The sequence below is a fragment of the Ovis canadensis genome, chromosome 2, assembly GCF_042477335.2.
Source record: "Ovis canadensis isolate MfBH-ARS-UI-01 breed Bighorn chromosome 2, ARS-UI_OviCan_v2, whole genome shotgun sequence".
NCBI classification, from domain to species: Eukaryota; Metazoa; Chordata; class Mammalia; order Artiodactyla; family Bovidae; genus Ovis; species Ovis canadensis.
Genome location: NC_091246.1, coordinates 239034530 through 239040393, shown reverse-complemented (window position 1 = coordinate 239040393; position 5864 = coordinate 239034530).

Sequence of the window (5864 nt, the reverse complement as noted above, 5' to 3'; positions counted from 1 at the left end):
GAATCATTTAATAACAAGAATTCACCCAGTAAATAATATGAACCCAGAGCCTTGTGAAGCCTTGTTAGGGGCTTCCCTGATAGCTCAGTTGGTAAAGAATCCGCCTGCAATGCAGGAGACCCCAGTTCAGTTCCTGGGTCAGGAAGATCCACTGGAGAAGGGAGAGTCTACCCACTCCAGTATTCCTGGGCTTCCCTGGTGGCTCAGCTGGTAAAGCATCCACCTGCAGACCTGGGTCTGATCCCTGGGTTGGGGGATCCTCTGGAGGAGGGAAAGGCTACCCACTCCACTATTCTGGCCTAGAGAATTCCTAACAGTCCATGGGGTCACAAACAGTCGGATACAACTGACTTTCACTTTCAGAGCCTTGTTAAACATACATCTTCAGTAGCATTTAAGTTTCATTTCTTGGTTTTTAGCCAGTTCTAGCATTTTATTTCTTGAGTGAATTACAGTCACTCAATTTTCCAGAAAATTCTCTTTATCATTGAGTTTCAAATAGATTGATGTAACATCTTACAGTTTTAAAAGTGTTCTCTTTATTCATTTATTGCCTTTTATTAATTAGATTTTCCAGGTATATGTCTTTTTCATTATTTAAAAAGCCCTCTTAAACTAAATTTTGATCTGGCCAGTTAATCTATTTTTGCATTTATCTTTATCACTTCCTTCCAGACACTTTTCTTAATTTCGTATTTTTAACTTTTTTTGGCTGTCTTCCTACTACTAACATATAGTGGGTATCCACAGAGTACACTGAATGAATGAATGTTCAAAGACACGAAGAGGCAGAAAAATGGGGAAAAGATGGGTTCAAAACCCACTAAAAGTAGAATAGTGAGGATGTGGTATATCAGATGTGAGGTAGGAGGAATTAAGGATAAACCCCCAAGTTCTGGCTCAGGTAACTGTGTTATGGGACTGAATTACGTTCTCCCCAAATTTACATATATTAAAGTTTTAACCCCGATATGACTGTACCAGGCCTTTAAAATAATTAAGGTTAAATGAAGTCATAAAGGTGGAGCCCTAATCTAATATGACCGATGTCTTTATGAGAAGAGGAAAGGACACCAGGGATGCAGAGGCTCAGAGAAAGGCCATGTGAGGAAACAGGTGATGTGCTGTCTGCACACCAAGGGGAGAAGCCTCAGGAGGCACCAACCCTGCCAACACTTTGATCCTGGATCTCCAGCCTCCAGAACTGTGAGTGAATACATTTCTGTTGCTTAACCCAGCTAGTCTGTGTGCTTCATTACGACAGCCCTATAAAACAAGTCATTTGATGAACTGTGGGCATCATCTACTGTCTACGAGAACAGACCTGGGAAGAAAACCACCAGCAGGTGGCTGGCAATAGGAGACACGTGGCAGAAGATTTAGGTGTGGATGAAGGAGGAAGTAGAAACAAAGTGTACACAACTCTCAAGAAACTTACTTGTTAAAGACAAAGAGCAGTGGCAGTTATAAAGAGACACCAGGTTCAGAGAGGTTCTCCTTAACATTAAAATTCTCCATCACATACAGCCACTGCTGCTGCTGCTGCTAAGTCGCTTCAGTTGTGTCCGACTCTGTGTGACCCCATAGGCGGCAGCCCGCCAGGCTCCCCCTTCCCTGGGATTCTCCAGGCAAGAATCCTGGAGTGGGTTGCCATTTCCTTCTCCAATGCATGAAAGTGAAACGTGAAAGTGAAGTCGCTCAGTCGTGTCTGACTCTGCGACCCCATGAGCTGCAGCCCACCAGGCTCCTCTGTCCATGGGATTTTCCAGGCAAGAGTACTGGAGTGGGGTGCCATTGTCTTCTCTGCATACAGCCACTTCAGTTCAGTTCAGTTGCTCAGTCGTGTCCGACTCTTTGCGACCCCATGAATTGCAGCACGCCAGGCCTCCCTGTCCATCACCAACTCCCGGAATTCACTCAGACTCACGTCCATTGAGTCAGTGATGCCATCCAGCCATCTCATACAGCCACTAGGAGAGGCCAAAGACACAAGTGAAAACTCTTGGGAGAAGAGGTGAGGCGGATTCCTACCACACAGGTGGACAAAGTACACTCCTGTGGAAGGAGGCTGTTTTCCACTGTGTCAAGAAGACATGTAAAGGGTGCATGTAGGTGATTCTGTAGATGAAACACAAGAAATCTTGTGAGATTTTCATTCTGAAGTAGGAATACAGTCATCTGCTGAAAGTGAGGGGGTAAGGTGGAATAAATGATTTTAAAACAACAGTGAATCAACACAACACTGTAAAGCAATTATCTTTCAATTAAAAAAAAAAAAAAAACAACTTAGCTCTAGGGAATGAGTGAGAGCTGACAAGAGGTGTGTGATGGGATGGCCCCACAGCTCTGCGGAGCCCGTTTAGAGACAAGAGGTACCACCCTGCAGCGGTATGCCTTCTCTAGTGCCTGTATGAAATACTGTATGAGGCCCCATTCTCCTTAGATTCCATGGGCTCTCTGTTGTAACATCTCTTCAGGGACAGCACTTCCTTCAGAACCCACCAAAGTATCTGCTACGGTTCCACTGTGACTTCTTTCACTTGTATACATTCTCCACAGCTTATATGATCCATACCCATGGTGACACCCATTTCCTGTGACTCAAAAATTTGGAAAGCTAACCAACTGGATGAGACCTTAATAGGGTTTTGCTAGGAAAAAGCAATATGACAGGAACAAGTGACCCCAAAATTTGGGCTGCCTCTGATCTTTGCTCTCCCAGTTCACTTCATTGTGGGTTTCATCCTTAACCAAAGGATAAAGTTCTCAACCCTAATGAACCAACCAGTCTGTTGTTCCATGTCCAGTTCTAACTGTTGCTTCCTGAACCTCATACAGATTTCTCAAGAGGCAGGTCAGGTGGTCTGGTATTCCCATCTTTAACAATTTTCCAGTTTGCTGTGATCCACACGAGACTAGCTCCAAATAGGGAAAGGAGTACGTCAAGGCTGTATATTGTCACCCTGCTTATTTAACTTATATGCAGAGTACATCATGAGAAACGCTGGGCTGGATGAAGCACAAGCTGGAATCAAGATTGCCGGGAGAAGTATCAATAACCTCAGATATGCAGATGACACCACACTTAGGGCAGAAAGTGAAGAACTAAAGAGCCTCTTGATGAAAGTGAAAGAGGAGAGTGAAAAAGCTGGCTTAAAACTCAACATTCAGAAAACTAAGATCATGGCATCCAGTCCCATCACTTTATGGCAAATAGATGGGGAAACAGTGGAAGCAGTGGCTGACTTTGAGAGTCTCCAAAATCACTGCAGATGATGACTGTAACCATGAAATTAAAAGACACTTGCTCTTTGGAAGAAAAGTTATGACCAACCTAGACAGTATATTAAAAAGCAGAGGTATTACTTTGCCAACAAAGGTCTGTCTAGTCAAAGCTCTGGTTTTTCCAGTAGTCATGTATAGATGTGAGAATTGGACTATAAGAAAGCTGAATGCTGAAGAACTGATGTTTTTGAACTGTGGTGTTGAAGAAGACTCTTCAGAGTCCCTTGAACAGCAAGGAATCCAACCACTCCATCCTAAAGGTAATCAGTCCTGAATATTCATTGGAAGGACTGATGCTGAAGCTGAAACTCCAATACTTTGACCACGTGATGTGAACACGCACTGGAAAAGACCCTGATGGTAGGGAAGATTGAAGATGGGAGGAGAAGGGGACGACAAAGAATGAGATGGTTGGATGGCATTACCGACTTGATGGACATGAGTTTGAGCAAGCTCTGGGAGTTGGTGATGGACAGGGAGGCGTGGTGTGCTGTAGCCCATGGGGCCGCAGAGTCGTCGGACGCAACTGAACGGAACTGAATAGATCAACACTCCCTTCTCAGAATGCCCATGTATTGTACCCACTTTTACAGTCCTAAGGTCATTATAATCTACCTCACGTAAGTTCATTTTTTAAAATGATCTGTTTATTTTTTGGCTGCACTGGGTGTTCCTGGCTACGCACAGGCTTTCTCTAGTTGCAGTGAGCAGGGGCTACTCCTTTCGGTGTGCGGGCTTCTTGCTGCAGTGGCTTCTCTTGCTGTGGAGCACAGGCTCTAGGTACGTGTGCTTCAGTAGTTGCAGCAAGAGGGCTCAGTAGTTGAGGCTCGCAGGCCCTAGACAACAGGCTCAGGGGTTGCAGCACACGGATTTAGCTGCCTTGCAGCATATGGACTCTTCCTGGAGTGTGGGTTAGACCAGTGTCCCAGAACTGGCAGGCAGATTTTCAACCTCTGGACCACCAGGGAAGTTCCAGACATAAATTTAAAGGATCTACTTAATGGCCTTAGGGTAATGTAAAGGAGATGTAAAATGAAATTTATAATAAAAAATATACCTAATCTGTAAATCTCAAGCGTAACTATAAGAATAAAGACTTAATGAAGCAGTCAGTTGCTCATGGCTGTATACAGATCCCCAGGAAGACAGGATCACAGACTGAAAAGGGTATAATACACTTGGAATTCAAACACACGAGTACTGAGACACTCCAGCAGGTCCAGTAAAAATGAACCAACTGCTGCATTTAAAACAAATGTTTGGAGTCTCAAGCTGTTAATGACTTTAAGTACAAAAACTTAAATGTGGTTTGGTTTCAGGCATCCCAGCGTATGAGATACGGAAAACTGCCTTTACATAAAACATCACAGGTACTAGCTTCTTTGATGACCACCCTTTCCCATTACTCTCAGGTTTGGAGACGGAAATGCTATCAGTGGTGGTCATCTGATCTGTGGGACTCTGACCGCCTCCCTCATGTTATCCAAGAAGAAACATAATGCCTCTCATCCGGACAGAAAGTAAAGACGACCAACGAGGCCTCGAGGAAGTGGACAGCTTAGGGGTCAAAGACGGACGCTACTACCAAGCTAACTGCTTCATACTGCAGTGTCTCCTCCCCAAACTCAGAGGGTTCCCTGCCGCTGAGGACACCTCTTCTGAACATTCATTGTGTTGATATGGAAAATATTCATGCAGATTTTAGACCGAAGCCTGGCTGACATAGCAGGCCAGGCGGGAAACTGCAGAGCTCAGAGGGCAGGCCTCCTAGAGCCCAGCAGAGCCAAGAACCTCCAGCTGTTCCCACGATGCCTGGTGCCCCACGCTACCTTCTGCTTCCTTACCAAGTGGCTGGCTGGGTCTGGGTGGGGAGTGGGGGGGGACAGGCTGTGATGCGTTGGGTGTCAGTTAAGAGTGAGAGGGGCCCACAGAGGAATAAGCAAGTAGAAGGGTACTGAGGGTGTTTGGGGACCAGCTAGAGAAGACAGCTGGGCACTCAAGTCCAGAGATCCAGGAGTCTTCGTTTCACCCCTGAACACCAGGGGACTCTGAATCTCTGAGCTTCCATTTTCTCCCATGTAAAGTGAGGATGGCTCTAACAATACTTACCTTACCAATCTCAGGAGACTGTTGAGTGGGAGGGACTTACTGTAGATGAAGCCATTCGGTAGGGCACCTTGTGGGTCTTGTTCTTATGACTGTCACTACTATTTGTAAGGAACAGCAGACCCATGGAGCAGGTGAACCTGGAGCCCCTGAGGGCCTGGGGCAGTCAGACAAGTGGGTGCACACTTCCTACAGATGGGTCACGTTTCCTAACCTGCTCCCTGGCAGGAAACAAGGATCGAGGACCACTTGTAAGAACAAGTGACTATTCTGGATCTAGAAGGAATAGGTGGGAAAACCTATAAGGCTGGGAGGTGTTTTTGAAAAATACTATGTTTCCAAAAATATCCCCAAAATGTGTTCCACTAAAAATTACCAAAAAGGATTGGGTGCTGAGATGAGTGTGGGAACCGGCTTCCTCCCCCAGGCCTCCTCTGAGACCTTAACAATGAACTTCCAATGAGGATATGGGA